Raw genomic sequence first — 23,085 nt, forward strand, 5'->3', positions numbered from 1 at the left:
TAAACCGACCGAGCCACCCAAGCACACCATCCCCACCCCCCACGCCAAAATGCATTTCATTTCAAAATAGCAACATACATAAATAGTATTAATAGTATTAATGTTAAAAAGTGTTTACACAAACATTTTGTTGTCAATATGTTTTAGGAAAGTAGTGAAAAATCAAGTTATTTCCAATGTTACTGATTATTATCTTCCTATTTCCCCCAAACCCAGACAATATCCAAATGGTTCTATTTTCTATAATTAGACTTTTAAAAACATCTTTAGCTGTAATAAATTTTTATTGGCTTGATAAGTGAATACCTTGTATATAGTTTTAGATGCATGCTTAATTTTGTCTTTATCATGAGCTCTGATTTATAATACAATTGACGCTTCAAAAACACAGGTTAGAACTGCGTGGGTCCATTTATATGTGTATTTTTTCCCATAAACACAGTATAGTACTATATATTTTCTCTTTCTTATGATTTTTGTAATAACATTTTCTTTTCTCTAGCTTACTTTATTATAAGAATACAGTATATAATTCATGTAGCATACAATATATGTATTAATCAGCTCTTTATGTTATAAGTAAGGCTTCTGGTTAACAGGAGGCTATTAGTAGTTTAATTTTTAGGGAGTCAAAAGTTGTACATGCATTTTCAACTGTATGGAGTGCGGGTGCCCCTAACCCCCATGTTGTTCAAAGGTCAACTGTATATAGGGGAAATGGAGATGATAGATAGCATGAATTTATGTGGCTAAATAAATTCCCTTGAACAGTGGTTCCTAGGTTGAGTTTTGTGACTAACTGATATAATTTACTGAGCACTGTGTGCCAGGCATTGTGATAATAGTGTTTTAAATATTTTCTCTGGATTCCTATGACAAACTCATGGGTTTGGTATTGCTATTTCCATTTTACAGAGAAGTAACTGAAGCTCAGAAAGTTAATGGTCCACCCAAGGTCACAGGACTAGTTAACTACAGAGGAAGGATCTGAAACTAGGTCTTTTAGATTTAAAATCTGTTTTCCTCTAATTGTAAGTCAGTTGTTTGACCATATAGACAAATTAATTTCTGGGATTCAATTATTTTCTCATCTTTAAATTGAAGGACTTGGACAAGGTGGATGGGGCTCAAAGTTTTCCTAATAAAGAGCTACTTTTAGTATTTTTAAAATTTTATATTTGATTTTGGGACCTAATAAGAAAGGGTCCAAGTTGTTGAGGGTAGAAACAGCTGGAAATTGACAAGATGTAACTTTTAAATTACTGGTAGATGGGAATTGACTGTGGGGTTTCTGGGTCCTCCAAGAGACTATAAGACAATAATAATTTGTGATTCTAAATGTAAATTTTTCTGGCTAAAATACATGCTAATTAACCTTCTAATTAAAAAAATACATATTTAAGGTCAATTTTAAAGAGAGTCTAATAACAAGGTTTAACAGTAGTGTGAAGGATTTGTTGTAACTGAGTAAGAGCAGAATTACTTATTTGTTACAAAAAGACCAATAACATTTAAAGGAAACAATTGTCAGGTTGAGAACAATTCATCATAGTGAAATAAAGTAATGCAATGAAAGGAGAAATAATAGAATATCATGATGGGAGCATGGACTCTATATTTGAAAATATTTTGCTCAGAGCACTTTGATACCAGGAACAGATGAAGTGAGTGACCTCACGGGGCTTTTCTAATTTCTGTGATTCCATAACAGAGCACTCTGAAAGTACCTTGCTTATGACACTTCTGGATTTACATTTTACCACGTAATGAACTGCTGAATGATTTTGGTCGAAACAGTTTCCCTATTATTGCACGAGTCATCTCATTATCGAATGGAACAACCCCTGTGTGCTTCACAAAGCTCAAAACCGGAACTTGACTGTAATGATTTTCTAAGTTCATTCCATAATCAGTGGTGCAATGCTTCATATTCATATCCATAAATATGAAAGGTCCTGGTGACTCCACATGTGACCAATATTATATGGCATTGAAATTATGCAATTTATTTTTGTAAAATACAAAAAATGACCAGAATGATATAGAAACCTTAGAGTGCAGATTTTCTTTTTATTAGTACTCCTCCCGTCCCCATCTCATACAGCACCCAATTTAGGACAAAGACAAAACGAAAGTGTATCTTGAATATGCATCACAGGTTCCAAAAATGAAAAGAAATTGGATTTGGATAGCACTTACTCAATAGACAGATATGATACATGGTAAGAAGGTGCACTGTCTGCCCTGTGATAGATTAAACTACTTTGTAGGAAAATTACTGTGAGCCAGTCACCACCACCACCGTGGCTAAATCTTTAATAAAATTCTCTTCCATATTCAGGAGTGAGGTATGAAGTACACAATAAGCAGAGTGAAGTAGAGTGCCATTTATCAAACACCGGCCAGGTCTGTAATCTTCTGCTTTATCCCTTCTTTGTACTTTATTTGTCTTTATTGTTGCAAGGAGGGATATTTACCCAGAGCAGTGGGCATGAAGCCCATAAACCTCCTCCTTCCCCTCTTTCTCTCTTTCTTATTCCCCCTTGTCAGCCTTGTCAGTATAATTTGTTTGTTTCCTTCTAGGTGGTCCTTTGCTTGTTTGGCATTCTTTTCTCCCTTCTTTTTCTCTGCCTTTCTCTGCAATGTGCATTCATGCTATGGGAAATGACACCAAAGCTACCGGAATATGCAATGGGAATGCTAACAGCTACCATGAAGGACTGTCCAGGATGCATTCGGTAATGACTTTGAATGCCTCTTGGCAAGATAGCAGTGTTAAAATGTTGTAGACAGCCCCTGGGTGGCAGTGCACAGCTAGTCCTGATACCAACAAAAGCATTTTCAGAGTAAAGATTTTATATGTGAGTGTGTACATATGATATATAGGATATATGTGTTTATATGTATGCATGTACACATGACATATACGTATGCATGCTATGTATATGCTATATGTGTATATGATATGTGTGTACATGTGATATGTGTGTATAATTTGTATGCATGTGTATGACACATGTGTATCTATATATGTGTGTACCTTATATGTGCGTACACATATATGCACTATGTGTTTATCCATTTGCCCCAAACTAATGAACTAAAAAATAACTTCCCTTTGAAAGATATAAACACTCACTCTAATTTATCCCATGTTTCTTAAGTACAGTAATGATAATAGTGATAAAAATAACTTGTATCTTTTTTAATCTAATGCTAAAAATTTTCTAGATATCCTAGTCATGTAATGACGTCTAAATTATTTTTAAAATCATGCAAATATGGGTTCAGATGCAGTGGAAGAGTTCAGAGGATAGTGAGAGTATGGCTGGAGGTGTTTTGTGCCCCTCAAATCTGCACACTGACAGTCTATGCAGCAGCCTTGGGGGTAAATTATTTTTAGTACTATTATAACCCTTTTTTATTATTTGAATAGCAGTTTTATGACAAAACATTTATATTCAGGCTGCCTTTGTACTTGACTGAAAGAGAGCAATCATAGAGAGTGATAAGGCAACAATGGTAATGATAACTGCATTTATAAAGACATACAGAATTTAAATGGGAGTTCTAAAATAGACTGACAGTAGTTCTCTACCTGAACCTGGAGCAGAGATGGGCAAGGTTCTTGTGGCAGAGATGCCTTTGCTATTTGGGGGCAGATGATGATATGTAAGTGTGTGTGTGTGTGTGTGTGTGTGTGTGTGTGTGTGTGTGTGTTCCTTTGTCATTGTTTCTTCCTTTTAGTTAAATGTACTTGCTAGGTAGATGAAGGGTTAGCAATAGCAGCATAGGGACATTCTATATTCAGATTAACTATTATCATAATTTTGTCAGACTATGATACAATGTGACTGCATTTCTGAATAAACTATTTAACTCAAGTATGAGTTCTTAGAAAAATTGTGAGTTTTTTGCTCTTATCTAGCATTGGTCTATTTCTCTGTCTCCTCAGAATCTACCTCTTATGAGAAATTGAAAATTTACTCTGTGAAAGAAAGGAGCATGGGAATAGGAGGGACCCCATGTCTTTAAACATAATTAAATAGTAAGAGGCCATTCTGTTTACTTGATATCAGTGTTTTCCATATATTTTTATAGTTTCATTAATTTTCCCTGTTCCTAATGTTCTGACCATAAGTAAAAGCTAAGCTGCTTCTGGTCCAGTTACATTCTTTTGTTTTTATTTTTAAATATGTGGTAAGTATTAACATTCTTGATGTAACATAATAAAAAGGGTTGACGTTGTGCAATTGCCTTGTGATGTACATAAAACTAAAACTATACAATGTGGGATAGGAATAGTATCTTCTCTTCCCAAGATATCCCCAAGGTCTTTTAAAATCAGCCATATATTGCCAAAGTCTATATTATGTCTTTCTTTGCCTCTTCTTTTCTTCAGCAAAGTTAATAACTTCTACATGAAAGGAAAAAAATCAACTTATTTACATTCCACCTTGATTCAAAAAGAAATTAAGGTGGCTTGCAAAGATACATAACATAAATTTAAAACAAAGTGAGGGAAATGAAGCCAAGGTAAAGCCAGAGAAAGGAAGGGCAGAGCATGAAGTGTGACTATGGAACCAAATGCCCACTCTGAAGCCCTATGTATTGGTCACAAGTGAGCCACATGTTTAGTCCTCAGCTCTCTAACAACCAACACAAAGATGGAAATAATTCCAAGATGCGTAGAATCATCATCAAGAGAATAAACTGATTCTTCAGGAGATGTGCAACTATTCCAGGTACACAGGCTCATGGGAAATTTAACTCCTGGGTTTTCATAGAGCATTGTGTAATTCAGGGAAATCTGTTTCTTAACTGTAACCTATGATCAACACACACACCAGTGTAATGGGAACTAGTTTTTTGTCATGTAGCATCTTGGTAAAGGAGGTCTGTGAAAGCTAATCTAGGTTTGTTCATTTTTTTCAGTAGTCATTTTTGAGTGTCTCTTATGTGTTATCTGGAACCAAAACAGATGGGGAATGGTAATGTTAGAGATGTAGACCCTGCCCTCATCAAACTTGCAATCTTTCCTTGACAATCGACATTGACAGATTAGTTACAGGTGGGCAATGGAAAGTCTTGCAGGTGGTCAGTAGAAGAAGGTTTAGATTTTGTCTGGTAGTCTAACCTAATCCAGGGTCAGATCACAGAAGCTAAAGAAATACAGGGACTTCATAAAATTTAGACATCTCTGTACAAATGACAATTCTATGAATCCAGCTTTTAATTTGTGTCAAGTAGTGGTGGCTTCAAGACTGTACCTCCTGAAAAGAGTCTGAAAAGTGCTTTTATTCTCTGTTTCCGGTTGGGAGCAAAGCCACATGACCCAGGGATCCGTTGGCCTGTGACTAGGAAGACAGTGAAAATTGAATTTCATGTTTAGTCATATTCTATTTGCCCATACGGAGGAAAAAGAGAAAGAAGTGTTTATAAATGCATTTTGATTGCTTAATTCTTCCATTATGGGTTCCTTATCTTTTACAATATGTTTAGTCTTTTCTTTAACATACTAACCTGTGTCTGTAGTATTTTTACACACAGTCGCTATTGTCAGTCACTGTTAACAGCATGTTTCAGAAAAGAAATTGTTTAGAAGGAATAATTATATACCAGGAAGATACATATTCTATATGGAAAATAGCATTTTATGGCATGAAAGAAATAGTTTACTTTTTCATTAATAATCTAATTGGACTGTAAATGCCCCTGTTGTGTTTTATTTAACTTGTTATTAATAGTATTCAGCACAGTTTCACTTTCAAATATAGAGATATAGCATTTCAAATGATCTTTTTGATTCTTTGTGTCCCTAGGAATTATTATGTTTGTTTTTCCAAATCTATAGTTATTTCCCTTCACGTGATTTATCTGTTTCTCTTTTGGAACTGGTTGTGAAAATAGTTGGAGGGAGGAGAACAATGTCTAGCAAAAGGATTATGAACCCAATATTACGATGAAAGAATGAAAAAAAAAAACCCAAAACTAGTGGATTCTAGCTTCATGGTAAGATAGAAAGAATACCTATTTATTAAAACTGTTTTTTTTTTAATTTTTCAATGTTTGTTCTTGAGAGAGAGAGAGAGAGAGAGAGAGAGAGCGCTCGCGCACACGATCGAGTGGGGGAGGGGCAGAGAGAGACTGAGACACAGAATTAAAAGCAGGCTCCAAGCTCTGAGCTGACAGCACAGAGCCTGTTGTGGGGCTCGAACTCACAAGCCATGAGATCATGACCTGAGCTGAACTTGGATGCTTAACCAAGGGACTGAGTCCGTAAGAGCCCCTAGTAACTGTTTTTAGATAATAGGCGACACAACTTATCAACACAATTGGTATTTAACTGAGTGTCTTTACAAACATGGAAGGGATCTGGCAACTTCACCCAGAACAGTGATTCCCAAGTCTAACTATTTGATTAGCAGTCTTCCTTTCTTGCCTCACTTATATACATAGGCCCTGCAGCCACATTAAGCATCCCCGACATTTTTTCTCTTTTATTCTTCTGTCTTTTTTGGTCCAAAGTAATGGAATAAAGAAATTATTTTTATTACTATTGACTTGAGTTTAGAGAGGTTTAGAAGAGCTCTGTGTGGGGTAATAGAACTTGTCTCCTGCACACTCCCATCCTAAGGAAAGCAGAATTTCTTTCTTTAAAGTGGGTATGTCTGGGTGCCTGGGTGGTTCAGTTGGTTAAAGGTCTGACTCTTGATTTTGGCTCAGGTCATGATCTGAAGATTTGTAAGATCAAGCCCAGCCTTGGGACTCTCTATCTCCCTCTCTCTCTGCCCCTTCTCTGCTCAGGTGCATGGGCTCTCTCTCTCTCTCTCTCTCTCAAAATAAATAAATAAACCTTAAAAAAAATAAAGTGGATATGTCAGTAATAAATGGGATAGGAGATGGGCAGTAGTTTCATCTATCTTCTGGATAATCCAGAAATATAGTTTTATGTATTTGGGGGGGGGGTAATCCAGAAATCTCTTGACCTTTAGAATACTCCTAGAATAAAAGTCTTCATGCGGCTCTGCATTTCCCCCACCCTCCCTTTCCAAATCCCATCCAACGACCATCTAGAGCTTATAGCTGTATGTAAAACACAGAGAATATGTCCCCTGTCCTCCCTCTCAAAGAAATATAAGCCACAGAAATACTGACATTCTTTTTCACACTTTTACATATTGATTCTGGGAGAGCCAACTAATTTGGTTCTGCCTGCCCCTTGAGAAACAAACATACAAACAAACAAACAAATAAAAATTATATTTTCCCCCCTGGACCATTTTAGTTAATGTTTATTGTTAAATTTATGTCTTTCTTGGGGCTTAAAAACAATGGTACAGAGGTGCATCCCGATTTTTTTTTTGAAATGCATTTAGACTAACTAGAGATGGGCATGCAGAATATTAAGCAAAAACCTGAAGCCTCCCCTGTAGTTGCTAATATCTATTGGATGTAGCCATTATTAATTCCTCATTGGCCTTTGGTTTCGTAGCTTACAAAAAACTGTTATGAGTATGATGGGCAAATGTACTCTACAGCTACCAGAAGCCTATATCAATTCTTAAAAATGAAAGATGGCTCTACTCTACGGCATAATATGGTTTCTTTGAACATTAGGGATTCTGGTCTAAACTCATGCATAATTAGTTATACTGTAAAACTAAACAGATTTTCTTCTAGGTGGCAGGTTCCTTTCAGGCACGTAATGACGGAAAAATAGATTTGTTTCTTCAGATCTTTTTGTTTTCTCTTTAGCTTCTTTGGCAAAAGCTTTTTTTGCACAATGGAATGCATTCCTCCACTAGACTCCACTGGGGAGGACTTAAATGTTAACCGTATTAGGACACTGGGAAACAATTAACATAAGTTAGGTATAAGAAAGGAGAAAAATTATACGTGAAATAAAAAGAAAAAGATAAAGTGGCTAAGAAAATAGCAAAGAGTCAAAGAGGAAAAAGAAATTGTTCTTAATCTATTTAAAAAGCAGAAGTCTCAATATGGCATTGTATTTCCAGAAACATAAATTTCTCCATGGGCAAACATTTCAATTTTTGAGAAATGAGATTATATTAGAAACTTTGAAAAACTTATCTTCAGGTAAGATGTGTTGCCCTGTTGAATGGGATTTAGGAACTTTTTATTCAAAATAAAATGTTCATACGGGAGTGACTGGGTGGCTCAGTCAGTTAAGCGTCCGACTTCAGCTCAGGTCATGATTTCAAGGTTCACGGGTTCAAGCCCCACCTTGGGATCCGTGCTGACCGCTCAGAGCCTGGAGCCTGCTTCGGTTTCTGTGCCTCCCTCTCTCTCTGTCCCTCCCACTCACTCTCTGTCTCTTTCTCTCTCAAAAATAAATAAACATTAAATTAAAAAAAAATTAGAATGTTCACAGAAAAGAAATTATAGCATTGTTTAAAGAGGGACACTTTTTTTTGAGAAGTAGCAATAATTATTACATTTTAGAAATCCTCTTCTTTCATAAAGAATTATAGTTGTAAAGATATAATGGGTAAGTTGCATTGGTAAGAGTTAAAGATGTACGTGAATTTATACTTGACCAAAAGGCCAAGAAGCGATAAAGAGTACATGAATTTAAAGGATAAAAACCTCCTCCTTCCCTGGTCCTACTCTTTTTGTTTGTTTGCTTGTTTGTATTGGAAAAAGATGATAGAAGTTTCATTTTGTGGCCAGAAAGACAGGTCTTAAATGTCTAACTCAATTGATAACCAAAAACAGTATTTCAAGCTCAGTCAAGTAATTTCCTTAAAGGGATTGGGAACTACCAAGTAGCAGCTAAGTATCGACCTTAAATACGTCAAGTTCTCATTTTTGCTTCTAATTTTCCTTCCTGTGTACATATGGAACATGATGGCAGACCCAAAAGATGGTACTAGTTGGTAACATGGCAACATGCTGTTTGATTTTCAGAAGTACCCTATTTTTATATCCCTAAATGCTGCATTGAAAATTTTAATCCCAATAGTTTTACAAGATTAATTTGTCCACTGCATATAATTCACTAACAACACCAATTCTGGGTAGCTGTTTGGTGGGGATTGATAATGACAGTACTCTTGAGTGGCTTTGAAAAAAAAGGTAGAGTACTAGTGGTTATGAGAGGATAAATAAACGTTTAGTAATGTATACTCACAGGTATTTAACCCAAATAGAATTCTAATTGTAGAATCTTAGAGCTGGCAGTGTTCTTAAAGGTCATTGACTATAATCCCCATAATGTAAGGATAAAAAAAGTGAGGCTTAAAATGGAATTCCCAAGACCCCAAGTTATGAGAAGAATAAATAGTAGAAATTATGTCTTAAAAACTAAACTTTGCTTGTCTTTCTTTCTGGGCTTTGGGCTCTTCAGTAATGATTAACCCCCTACTTATATGTTACTTTATTGCATTTAGTAGGCTGAGTAAAAATGTAAAGATTGTGATTCCATTATGCACAAAATTATTCTCTGACTACTTGTATGACTAACTCTGAGTATTTGGGCTCATGTATAACATTTCACAGGAAGCAATTCCTAAAAATACACTTTTGTTTATTTTTGCTTATTTTAGGTTTATAGAATTGTCGAGATGAAATTAATCTCTAATATATCAACTCAGTTTAATTCTCTTATTTTACAAATGAAGAAACTAAGGTCAGGGAGATTTTTGTCACTTTATACCAGGTTCATAGCCCTTAATGATTGGGTGAGTGCTAAAATGCCAGGTCCCAGGATTCAGTCCATTGCCCTTCATACTCTAATGTATTACAGTCATTCCATTTATAGTTTATAAAAAATGAAATTATGAAACATTTGAAGCATGAAGAAAAATATGAATAAAAGAGAGAAAAGAGAATAATACAACTAATACCCATGAATACTAGGGTCTTTAAAATCATAATGTTTTGCTCTATTTGCTTCAGACCATTTTGTGTTTTCAAGAACAAAGCAGATACAATTTAGCCCTCTGTGTACCCCTCTTCATCTTCCCTCTTTATATTTTTGTTTTAATATGTAATTTTTCAACTTTTGTTTAGAAAAATTTTAAACATACAGAAAAGTTGAAAGAATCTTTCAGTGATCACCATGTAACTACCACTTAGATGCTTCTATTAACATTTTAGTATATTGCTTTGCCCCAGATCTATTCATTTAGTTGTTCCTACATTCTTCGATTCATCTATTATTTTTGATGCATTTCAAATGAAAGTGCAGACATCAGTACAATTTCCCCTAACACCTAGCATGCATATCATTAATTTGTGTTCTATTTACATTTTTTTCTTTTGGTGTAAAATTTACATACAATGAAATACAGAATTCTTAAGTGTAGTTTCATTGAGTTTTTGATAATTACATGTACCTGTATAAGCATCCCCAGGATCATCCTGTGAAACACTACCATGACCCCAGAAAATTCCTTCATGCCCCTTCTCTGTCAATCCCTGCCCAGCCCACTTAGAAACAGCTACCATTCTGATATTTTCCATTACAGATTAATTTTACCTGTTTTAGAATGGAATACAAATGGAATTCATACAGTAGGTTGTTTTGAGCGAAACTTTTTCACTTAGTATGTTTTTGAGATATATCCATACTTGGGTGTATCAGCAGTTAGGTCCTGTTAATTGCCAACCAGTATTTCATTGCACAGTTGAATTGTGGTTTGTTTATCCACTTTCCTTTTATTAGAATGTAGGCTTTTTAATTTTAGTTTATTATAAATAAAGCTGCTATGATAGCCACTCCAGCTTTGTATTTACTATTTAAATGGTATATCTTTTCCCATCTAATTTAATTTAATTTTTTATACATTTTTTAAGTTTATTTATTTTTTTTTTTTTGAGAGAGAGTGTGTGCAATTAGGGGAGGGGCAAAGAGAGAGGGAGAGAGAGAATCCCAAACAGGATCCACACTGTTAGTGTGGCCAGTCAACCTAGGGCTTGAATTTACAAACTGTGAGATCATAACCTGAGCCAATATCAAAAAAGTCAGACGCTTAATCCACTGAGCCAGCCAGGCACTCCCCCCCAACCCCGATCCATTTAATTTTAAATTATTTGTGTCTTAGTATTTAAAATTCATCTCATATATACAGCATAGACTTGGGTCCTGCTTTTAAAAAAATCCATTGTGACAATCTTTGATTTTTAATTGGAATTATTAATCTACTTACATTTAATGTAATTATTGATGTGGTTGGATTTAAGTCACATTTAAAAAAATTGTTTTCTCTTTTTCCTCCTGTTTTTTATTCCTCTGTTTTTACTTTGCTGTCTTACTTGGACCATCGAAATGTTTTTAGAGTATTTGGAATTCATATATATTTAATGGTTACTCTAGGGATTACAATATATATCATTAACTTTTCAGTTTAATTAGCATTAATATTGTATTACTTTAAAATGTGGAAACTTTGCAACTGTATAGGCCTATTTACTACTTTCCACTATATATATATATATATATATATATATATATATATATATATATATATATAAAATGTGTGTATTATTTTTGCCTATACTGTAGTTCAGTTGCTAAAGCAGGAACAATTCAATGCCAGATCATTTTTGAAAATTCTTAATTTTGTTTAAAAAAAGAAAATGGAAACTAAGAAGAAATTGTGAATGAAATAATATAAATAAATAAATAAATAAAGGGGCAACTAGGTAGCTCAGTTGGTTGAACATCCAACTTCAGTCAGGTCATGATTTCGTGGTTTGTGAGTTCAACCCCTGTGTTTGGCTCTGTGCTGACAGTTGGGAACCTGCAGCCTGCTTCAGATTCTGTGTCTCCCTTTCTCTTTACCCCTCCTTTGCTTGCATTCTGTCTCTCTCTGTCTCTGTCTCTCTCAAAAATAAACATTAAAATTTTTTTTAAAAAGAATGTAAATAAAATAAGATTTAAAACTATAAAATAGCTGAAATCTTAATAACCTATGATAAAATAATAAAAAGTAATCTATAATAAAGATAAGAAAATAAAGATTTTCTTAAAAATTGTGGAAAATTATCAGTGAAGTCAGAGACAAAAACATCTTAAAGTTTATAACCTTAATATTAATGTTTAAATGCAGAAGATACATGACACAGTCTTTTTTGACTGATTTGTTGAAAAGGTAATCACATATCAAAAGAAAGTTTTCAGAAGCTGCATCTAGATTTTTTTTTTTTTTTTTTTTTTTTTTTTGCAGTATATAGGACTGAGATGGGGTAAGGGGGTGGTGAAGAATCAAGCAGGCTAAGCAATTATTTGACCACTGGTTTTGCAACTTTATAGTCAGGCAAGAGCACAGAAGGATCTTTGTCTTTGGGGACCCAGGGCTGATGATGGCTATCCTGTAACCAGGTCAGTTAGTAGAACTAAAATTAACTGGGTAGTGGTACTTTACTTATGTAGGTAGGGAAACAGCAGTGGGTTCAGCCACTTTATTCAACTCCTTTTGTGAAGTCAGAAGTTGACTGGCCTTGTGTGGAAAATCAATAAGGCATTTATAAACCTTCATGAAAAAAAAGATTTTTGAAAGGGGAATATGTCGGTTACATGGAGAGATGACCCTGTGTGAAGGTGGGAAGGGTTAGAGTAAGCGGATTAAGCTGCAGTGACTACAGGGAACACATGCCAGTATTTTTGATTTATGTTAGCGTTCATGTAGTGAGCACTATCTGGAGAATAGCAGTGCTTTTCAAACCCTGTTGATGAAGCCTTGCACACACATTGTGGCATTGGGAAGTTGCTGGAGTGTACTATGCTGAAGAATTCTGTTTGGGGTTAGCTGATGATCCTTTTATTTCTTAACGGATGTCTGGCCTAACCTTTATAGTTTGGATGGATGATATTTAGGTTCAAACTTCCTGCTCATGCATAGGGAGATCAGTGATTTTTCTTTAAGTATTCCTGCACACTCATATTTACCGTTGTAAACTTTTAGATTTGAATGTTTTACCCTCTTCCTCTCTTTTTCCTCACTGCTTTCACTTCTGCATGATTGTTTAGGGTGAGCCTAGTTGTCATGGACGTGTTAAGTGTCAAATATATGACACTCATTTATTTTAACTTTGGTTAAAATTTTAACTGGTCTGCATTTGTACAACACTTTTAGTGCCCTGAAAATTTGCTTTTATGAATTAGGGGTATTGATTCTAATAGACTAAATTACTATTGGATTCAGAAACATGAAACAGTATAAAGGATTGTAGATATACAACTGCTTTATGAATGCATGCCTCTCTATTGAAGAATGTTTAGCATTATAGGAATTGAGTGTATTTTCTCAAAGTACAAACATGTTGGTATGAGACACTACACAAGTGGATGGGCCTTTAGGCTAAATCTGCCTATATGCCCCTCAAAGCTTTCTTGTTGTATCTTATATGATTTTCACTGCTGAAGCTGCCTTTTAATTTGTAAATGTGAAATGGGCTGGATCAAAGTCTTAGAAGATTCAAGGAATCTAATCCAATTTGATGTAGAGCAAAACACAATTTAAAATCTAAATAATTCCCAAACTCAAGAAGCTGCTTTCTGATCTACCTTCTTTTCCAATCATCACAAAGCGAGACTCCTGCTGTAATTTTCTCTTCCCAAGATAGGCAACTCTTCTATGCATCTCTCTGGCAACCTTAAAAAAAAATTACTCTTGCACTGGTTCATTTGATTTAGTGGTCTGGAAATTTGAAAATGAGGTTGTCTGTTAAAGGTGACCCCCTGCAGTGGCTTTGGCAGCATGGGGTGTTCCGGAGCAGGGAGCAACAATGGCGGGAAGCCCCTTGAAAGAGCAGTGGTGCTGACATGATTGGGCAGAGCAGTAAAGGCTGATTTCCTTACACTGAAGCTCTTCTGCCCCAGGCGTCTTCCTCTGACTGTCACCCCATTAATGCACAGCAATTGCTAGACAGTCTCCAAGTCATCACCTTCTGAAAAACAACAGATGGGTTAACTGGCTTGAGGTCAGTCAGTGAGTCAGGAGCAGAGCTGGGGTTAAGTCCCCAGTCTCCTCATACCCAACCTGGTAAAGGACCAAATGTATAGGCTGTGGTTCCATCAGCATTTCTAATGCTTGGGGAACAAGCTCATTAAAATGGCTCTAAACTGATTAAGCCAGGTTTATGTCCTGTTCCTTTCTCTTTTGTTCTTTCTTTCTTATTTCCTTCTTCCCTTCCTTTCTTCCTTCCAAAAAATATCCTGAATTGATCATGTACCACTTACTATACATATCTGCAAAGATGCTTCCTAATTACACTGTCTGCCTCTCTTTGTAGTCTCCTTATATCAAATGATAATATTCCCATAGCTCATGGCACTGTTATCATTAAAAATATAAAATCTGAAATTAAAACATTACAAAGTTTACCCTTGAGTTTTAGAAGAGGAATTTTTTTTTCTTCAGTGACTGTTTTGATTCCATATATGAGTTTCCTCCACATTTAAGTAGCAGCTACTCTTTTGATTATGTGTAGGGGAGAAGGCAGATCACATCTAATTGGTATCTGCATACAAGAAAAAAAGTGATTTTAGTTAAGTTCATACTTTGAATTTACAATCAGACTTTTATCCAAAGACACTTGAAAGATATAAAAATTAGCCACTGAGTTTAAGTACTTTATTCTGACCAATTGCCAAAACCAATCAAGGCCATAAGAGACAGAGAGATGGAGTGGGGTGGGGGCAGGGGAAAAAAAGGTGGGGGTGGGGTGGGGCAAAAGAATAACTTTAAAAAATGGAATTAATTTTATAAACAATTTGGAAAGATGGATAATAGACTTGATTGTGAATGACAGCCTCTTGAATCAGTGGTTTGTAATCACTTTTAAAATTTTTAATCTTTTTTGTTTCTAGACCTGGACTCTGAATAAAGTTTAATGTCATGAGCTCTTTCCCCAGAAATATACATATGTGTTTATCATATGTGTTTATCATATGTAACTTTTTAATACAATTTCAGGTATTAAACTCCCTTAAAGCCCAGTCAATGCTGTAGGTTAAGAAATCTTATACTTAATTAAGGCAAATAGAAAAAAATCTAGGGAAAAACCTCAAAAATGAAATATTTCTTAATAATATTGGACTTAAACTGAGAATTTTTAGCTAAACTGTGGACTTCTGACTTGCTTTTCATATATCACCTTACTAGTCAATAAAAGCTACCAACTCTCACTTTTGAAATTCTCAATCCTCTTATGCTGTTGCTCTATAAAACAGTGCTCTTAATTAATTAGTATTATCATAGGATTAAGCAGTGAAAGGAATTGTGAGAAGTTATTTGAATTTATAATGCAGCCCTTGGCCATTAGAGTAGGACAAACCTAAACCATTCTAAAAAGTAAAATTACTATTAAAAATTTCCAAAGAAAATTCTACAACTGTTTTCAATAGCTAATGTCAATATCTAATACTTTCCTGTAAGAAAAATATTTTTTTCTTTATATCTGACCTAAATTCTTCATACTTCAGATTAAATATTTATTTATTTTTTTTATCATCACTGGGAATTGAACCCAGCTGGTCAACAACTTCTGTGTAGTACTGCTCAGAGTAGTACCTTATTTTTTTAATCAACTAAAATATGTAGATAATAGGTTGTTTTGATTGTATATTTAGTCTTGATCAGCTCCTAAAAGATTTCGCGGTGATTTAAACTCCTTGAATTTCAGCTTACGAACCAGAGTTTCTTTGGAACAAGCAAAACATGTTAAAATAGCAATTACTCTTGTAATTGCAAATAGCTGAAAGTTCCTAGATTTTTGATGCTCTTATTCTAGGTTTGATTTTCAATATGTTTTTGATTGCCTCCCTCAAATTTCTTTGCATTTTCTTGTAGTTTTATTTTTTTTTTAAATCATGTTTATAGTTTTAAGCTCATCAGGAAAAAAAAAAATAGAAGTCAGTTGGGGGATGAAATGGGAAGGAAGCAGAAGAAAAATTTTCCAATCCCTTAAGATGCTATATTCTTTTTAAAGAATTCCATTCAAGTAAGAGTATTTTCCTGATCACTGTATGTTCATTTTCAATTAATATGTTAATTAAACTTGCTTGTGGATTCTTTGCAAATTCAACCTGTATTATAGTTAAAGGTTCTAAGCTTTCATCAATGAAAGGGAGCAGTTTGGTTTTTGTTCCCCACTCTACCTTTTTCCTCTCTAAAAATGGCTGGAAGAAGTTTTTTTTGTATTTCCATGGTATACTTGTTACTAAGCCATTGATCCTTTCAAGTGTAATACACAGTACAGTGTTTCTCAGTGGGAGATTTGTCTTCAGTATCTCCGTAGGTTATTCAGGGTGGCATATCCTCTATTGAAAGGTCTCTTTAGTCCTTTTCTGTTTCCTAATCATGACCTTATATATTGACTTCATGTCCTTAACTGCAACTCCCCTTACTTGAGACAGTATTTTTAATTCAGGAGGCCTTTAAAATTGCTTTAGCAAGATATTAATTAAAAATAGGAATTCTCTGAGTCATTTTTGTACATTTATTTTCTCATAAATTATTTTAGCATCTCATACTCAGTTGCAGCAGATGACACAAGATCACAGTCTCACAAACACACATGATAAACGTAATGCAACAATATTAGAAATCAATAGTGTGTGTTTTATTGTATACTGTACCTAAAATATACAATAGGGTGACTTACATAAATCATTTATTCCCAGTCATGATTGATGACCTCATAACTCACGAGTGACGGGGCAAAGCAGAGCCCCAAACGAGTTATGAAATGTCATCAATAACAAGTGGAAACAAATGATTTATCCAGTGTCACAGCCCATTGTATGTTCAGTTTATGCAACAGCAGTTAATGATAAAAACACCCAAAATGGGTGCAGCTTGTATTTTATTCATCACATATGCACATACTCTTCCTACACTATTTTACACTAGGTTAGTGCTTATTGTCCATGAAGAAAATGATCAGGGTTGAAATAGGAAAGTGGGTTGATAGAGAAGATATGATCTTTGTATATATATATAAATCCTTTTGGAATCTCTTTCCTCTTGACTAGGCTTTTCCCCTTACTTTCTTTTTTCAAAAAATATCTATCCCTTTTCTAGTAAGGAAAACATTGAAAAGAATATCTGCAGCTATGTAATTCAATTTGTTTCTTTCTCAGTTGACATTCTAGGAGAGAGAAAAGTTAGCATGATTTTTAAAGTTAAAGTATGTTATATGACTTTAACACTATTTTTTACCCATTTGATTTTTTTTTCTGACTATATAGCTTAGGAGCAAGGAGTTTTATATTTCCATATTCAAAGGCAGTAAGAATCTGACTATTTTGCAACATCATTCTATGCATCCTATGTATTTTGGAAGTCCTGCATGTTTCACATAGAAATCTTATTTGTAACATTAAAGTGCAGTTATAGTTTCACTTCAAATTTAGAGATAGGTTTCACTAAAGTTAGGGATATTGGTGGTTGCTAGAAGCTTGTATTTGAGGTTAATGTTATGAGTTCACATCCTAATTCCTTAAAATTGATATTAACTTTTGGGAAGAATGCCATTTAAAGAGAATGTCAGGTTCTTTTGAATTAAAAGTCTGTCCCTTGTGACACTCTCCTTCAATATTTATAATATTGACTCACTAAGAACCCCAGAACCTTGTTAGATACAATTTTATTAAGTGAATTTAAGAGACTGTGATATGGTTATCACGCTGTGCTGGTTGTTGTACAAAGTTAAACAAATCTAGCTTTTACTTGAAATGAACATTTAGACAAAAGATAAAGGGGCAATTAGACATAAAGATATCTTTGTGAGTCTTAGCAGTTATAGAAAGCACATACTGTTTGTAAGCATTGTATGAAAGCAAATGTGTGTCAACCTCTACACCTCCGTTTTGATTCCTCTGGAATATATTTCCAAAATATACCCCGAATCTGCCTGCTTTTTCAGATATCCACTGTTATTGTAGTCTAAGCAAATATCTTTTCTCCCCTAAACTATCTTCTGTGGAAGCTTGCAAACTTGATTGTCTATTTCCTCTTGTCTCCCATCAACATATTCTGCATGTAGTAGCTTTGAGTGATCTAAAACTGCAGCACTCCCTGCTGTAGCTCTTCAGTGTCTGTGCAGTACATTTAGAATACATCTAACCCCCTCTAACTGATCTGTAAGTGGTCCCTGTATAACTCTCCACGCTCATCATAATCTATTTTCTCTCCCATTTTAGCCACATGTTCTTTTTTCATTTACCCCAAAGGGGCTGGCTAAGCTCCTTACTGCTTTGGAATCTTTTTCTGTCCTATTCCCTCTGCTTGGAATTTGTCCTTTTGCTTGGCTGTCATCTGCTCGTCGTTCAGATCTCTCCTAACATGGCTTTTTCAGAGAAGTCCTCCCTGAATTTTGTGCTAGTCAGGCCCGCATTGTAATCTGTCAATCTCCTTTTCCTTCACAATGTCTGCCACAACTTTATTTTCATTTTATTTAGTTCTTTTTTCTGAAGGTGTTTATCACAACTTTAATTGTATATTTCATCTCTGTGATTATTATTTTCAATACATATATCCCAATCTAGGCCATTAACTCTATAAAGGAGGGCATATAGATTTTATTAATTGCTTCTTTTCAGTATCTAGAACAGTGCCTGATACCTTAATAAGTATATGTATGTTTTTGAAAAAAGGAGAAGGTTTGAAAGTAACACGGTAGGAAAAATTAATAATTTCCATTGAATTATTTCTTATTCACTAGTCATCTACTATATAAAGACTACAAAACTCAATACTGTGGAGATTTACTAAAGAATTTGAGAAATTGTTTTTTATCCTTGGAAAGCTTATATTAAATATGAATTCCTAAAATCAGTTCAAGTATTTATTGAGGATACATGAGTAGATCAGAGGTGGAGCTAATCCTGGAAGTTTACTTGATATTGGTGAGTTGAGCCTCAATTTAAAAATATAAGGAAAAGATTAGCAAGTGGGAACAGAATGAACATTGTTATTTCCCATACTGGAGTGTGCATATAATCATGATAGAACAAATTACTAGAAAGTTTCTACTTTGTTGTTATGGCCTGGATTGTGTCCCTTCAAAATTCATACATTGAAGCCATAAGCCCCAGTGTGATAATATTTGGAGATGGGGGGGGGGGTCTTTGGAAGATAATTAGGTTTAGATGAGATCATCAGAGTGGGGTCTTCATGATAGACTTATTGCTCTTAAAAGAAGAGATTCCAGGGACCTAGCTCTCTCTCTTTCTCTGCACATGCACTCAGAGGAAAGGACATATGAACATATATAGCAAGAAAGCAGCTGTTAGCAAGCCAAGAAGAGAATGCTCATTTGGATCTGACTATGCTGGTATGGTCTTAGACTTCCAACCTCCAGAACTGTGAGAAAGTAAATTTCTGTTGCTTAAGAAATATCCAGAGTATGGTATTTTGTTATGATCTCACATGACTAATGCACTTGAAGATGTGCTTTTCCGGCATAGAACATTTCTTGATTTGAAAAATCTAAAATTAGATTTTTAGTCTAAGCTGAGAGGCTAGAAAAATGAAAGTGATTGCTTATCAGCTATGTACCTTGGTAAAACTGTCCAGTGGCATGGGCATAAGAAAATAATAAGATGACATAAGAGATACCTCCTAGAAATTCTATTTGCTAGTATTCTGAAAATAGTTAATACTGATATTTATGATCCAATCTTAGACTCTGTCAGTAGGAGTATAGTACTTGACTTTAAGGAGATAATAATTACTTCTTCTTTCAACTATAGTTATGGTTTTGTTCAGGGCATCATATTAATAACCTAGAATATTGATTGTACTGAAATTTACTGGGAATTTTTTTTAACATTTTTAATGTTTATTTATTATTTTTGAGAGAGAGAGTGCAAGCGGGGGAGGGGCAGAGAGAGAGAGGGAGACACAGAATCCAAAGCAGGTTCCAGGCTCTGAGTTGTCAGCACAAAGCCTGATGTGGGCCCGAGCTCATGAACTGTGAGATCATGACCTGAGCCGAAGTCGGCCACTTAACCGACTGAGCCACCCAGGCACCCCTACTGGGAATTTTTTAATGTAAATTTCCAAGCCTTACCCCAGAATTACTGGATTCTAATCTATGTAGGTGGGATTTAGATTTTCTGTTTTAGAAAACAAGCTACTAAATAAGCATTTGAGAAACATTGAATCAGCATATTCAGGGACACATGGGAAGGTAAGAGGGTATAATATTATGTCTTAGCAAGAAGAGTTGAAGGATTTAGAGATGTTTAGTCTGGAAAAGATAGGACATTATAGTTGTCTTTCAGTATTTGAAATCTTGCAGATAGAAGAATAGGATTTGATTTCTGTCATTCAGAGGACAAAACTTGGATCAGTATGTGGGAAATTTAGGTAGTATGATTTGGCCTCAAAGAGAAGCTTTATTAATTTCTAGTGTTGTTCATAGAATGGATTACATTGGTAATTGTTAAGATCTCTCTTACTGGTGATATTTAAGTGAAGGCTGGATAACCTCTCAGGGGAGAGCATATGAAAAACCTTCCTAATACATTCTTCCTTCCCAAAGGGGAAAGTAGTGGAGTAGATATCAGATTTTCAGTCATGTGAATAACAATATAGTTTTTAAAAAATATCTCCTCTGTCTCTAGCACTCTATCTCCTCACTGTCAAGCCAGTGAAGGTCTACCAAAATGGAATCCCAGCTTTGTTGAAGATGTGTGTTGGATTAGGCACTGAGCATGTCAGAAAGGCAGTACTGTGTGGGGAAAAGGTTGGAAAAACACTTAGAACTAAACTCTTAGGCCTCTTGCTGAAAGCAATCCTTCCTTTAATCATACTCAGTTATTGGGGAACTCTTTGTTCTTTTCCATGTCTCTTGCCTAAACTTCTGATTAGAGTTTGCCTAATACCATTAAATATAATAGCTGGTGATGGACTTGGGTGAGTCCCTTTTAGATTAGATTAGGAGTTATTGGTGTCCACATCTGCAGTAGGATGTCTGTAGATCAGCCCCCAAATGTAGGTTTTCCATATGTCACCTTATTGAGCCCATCATATATTATAGGAATTTGAGATTGAATAGCTGTGCCTAGGATGCAATTTGTGGTAGCTGACTCTTGTGGTTGGTAAACTTTGCATGATGATAGCCTGGCAGAGAAGAGAGGATTGGCAGGTGCAGAGAGACTCCTGAGTTCCAAACCTATGCACAAAGTTGCTAATCAGAGCAAAGAATTGCCATTCTTTGTTTTCATCTCTCTACTAGCCATTCAGGCTACCCCTGTGTAATCTTTGTCCTTTAAAGTCATACCTTAGCTTTAATTTTGCTCTGATTTCACCCAAATAAAGGTGGTTGGAGGATAGGAGGAACTAGAAAGAGAAAATACAGTGAAATTCTCTGTGTTATCATAGACATGATTCTAGGGACTTCCCATGCACATTAAAGTGATTTAGTGATTTATTTATGACTGATTTTCTTGCCTTATTCTCACTTGTATTTAAGATAAGTTGAAAAAGTAATGATACAAAAACTATAAAAATTGGAACCAGGTGAAAAATAAATCAGTATGGAATAGTGATTCAATATCATAGTTATAAACCAAAACATCTTTTGTTTTTATTACAAATAGCCAGCCAAGTCTTACCTCAGATCTTTTATCAAATTCTTTGGAATCTGAGCCAGGGTCATGTGCAGTTTTAAAAGGTAATAGATTTGATGTGTAGCTAGAGTTGATAACACATTTCTTGGGTTAGGAATTCAAGTAGGTGGTTCTGGCTCAAGGTCTGCCCTGAAATCAGGAAATCAGCAGGTCCATTTCCATGATAGCTCACTCAAATGACTCAATTCCTTGTCACATGAGCCTCTCTATAAGGTTTGGGTTTCCTCATAATATGACAGGTGGCTCCTTCAGAACATGTGATATAAGAGAAGAACAAAGGTCAGAGTCACAATGTCTTTTATAACCTAGCCTTTTATAACCATTCTACTAGTCACACAGACTAACCCTGATACAGCGTGGGAGGGTGTTACACAAGGCTGTGAATACCAGGAAGCAGAGGTCATTGGGGGACCATCTTGCAAGGTGGTTACCACACGTACCATGACTCATAACAGCTCTCATTCCATGAATTAGAGAACAATTGTTGGAATTTTGCCAGCTCTCAAGAATGTCTATTTCTACTGTAACACCTAGGAAGAGGGAAAATAACTACAGAATGAGTTTTCAGACATGCTGACCTGAATGAAAGGTGGTCTTGGGCCAAAACTTAGTTTATTACATGACTACCGTAAGAGGTCCATGGCACAAATCATGAAAAGATCTGAATATTTCTCCTTTCTCAATGTACAGACTGCAGTAAATGACTGCAGTTACTTTGAGGAAGACTGAGAGGTGATATCATTCTTCCACATCAGTACCTTGCCTTCTAAGTGAGAGGCTGTTATTTTTCTATTAGGGTAATTCTAGTCAATCAAGCCTCTTTCACCAGACCTAGAGGTTTTCACTATATAGATCAAATAAGACTATTTGTTTATTTAGTTATAAGGACGCTATTGTCAATTAATCATTCTCAAAGTTCATTATAAAGGTCCCTTTAGCCCTAATACCTCCTTGCCTTTTATAATTAAGTCTCTAGTACCCTTAGCTCTTATCATGCCCACTGAAATCAAGGAACCCATTTCAGTGGCAGTATGAGATGGCTCCTTCCTCCCTGCCTTCAGAGGACAGTTATGACAGTGCTTTCTGAGGATATTGGTGCTCCTTCAACAATTCAGTTGTTAATATCTCTGTGAAGGTTGAGTGCTTTGGACTGGAAGAAATAGGAGGCAGTTGCCTGTAATAAACTCCAACACTTTTCTTTTTCTAAGTCTTGACTTTTCCATATATTACCAAGACTTTCCCAGCATATTCACAAGGTTATTGTAGGTCACCAATGATTTTAGGTTTCAGATGACTAACTAATGACATGCTGATATTTGACTCAGATCTGGAAGAAAATAGGGTATGACATGTGAATAACTGGTATCCCTTTACAAGTTAAGTAGCTTGAAGTGAGGACATTTCCAATTCTTTATGTAAGGTGGAATCAGCCTCATCAGTCAGGGTAGGAGGCGTCTGTTGACTCAATAGGTTTG

The 23,085-nt window shown here is 35.3% G+C and overlaps 2 long non-coding RNA genes across 5 annotated transcripts in view; one reads left to right on the top strand and one right to left on the bottom strand.

Annotated features, from left to right (window-relative positions):
* The window catches only part of LOC132667410 (uncharacterized), a 965,632-nt gene that overhangs the window by 207,261 nt on the left and 735,286 nt on the right, over positions 1-23,085 (top strand). The gene's annotated exons all lie outside the window — the stretch shown is intronic.
* On the bottom strand, positions 13,351-21,846 carry LOC132667412 (uncharacterized). Its single transcript, XR_009605134.3, has 3 exons — positions 21,596-21,846; positions 14,355-14,490; positions 13,351-13,917 (listed from the first exon to the last, which is right to left on the bottom strand). It is a non-coding gene; the product is annotated as an uncharacterized LOC132667412 (long non-coding RNA).

This window comes from Panthera onca, chromosome B2, assembly GCF_046562875.1.
Source record: "Panthera onca isolate mPanOnc1 chromosome B2, mPanOnc1 haplotype 2, whole genome shotgun sequence".
NCBI lineage: Eukaryota > Metazoa > Chordata > Mammalia > Carnivora > Felidae > Panthera > Panthera onca.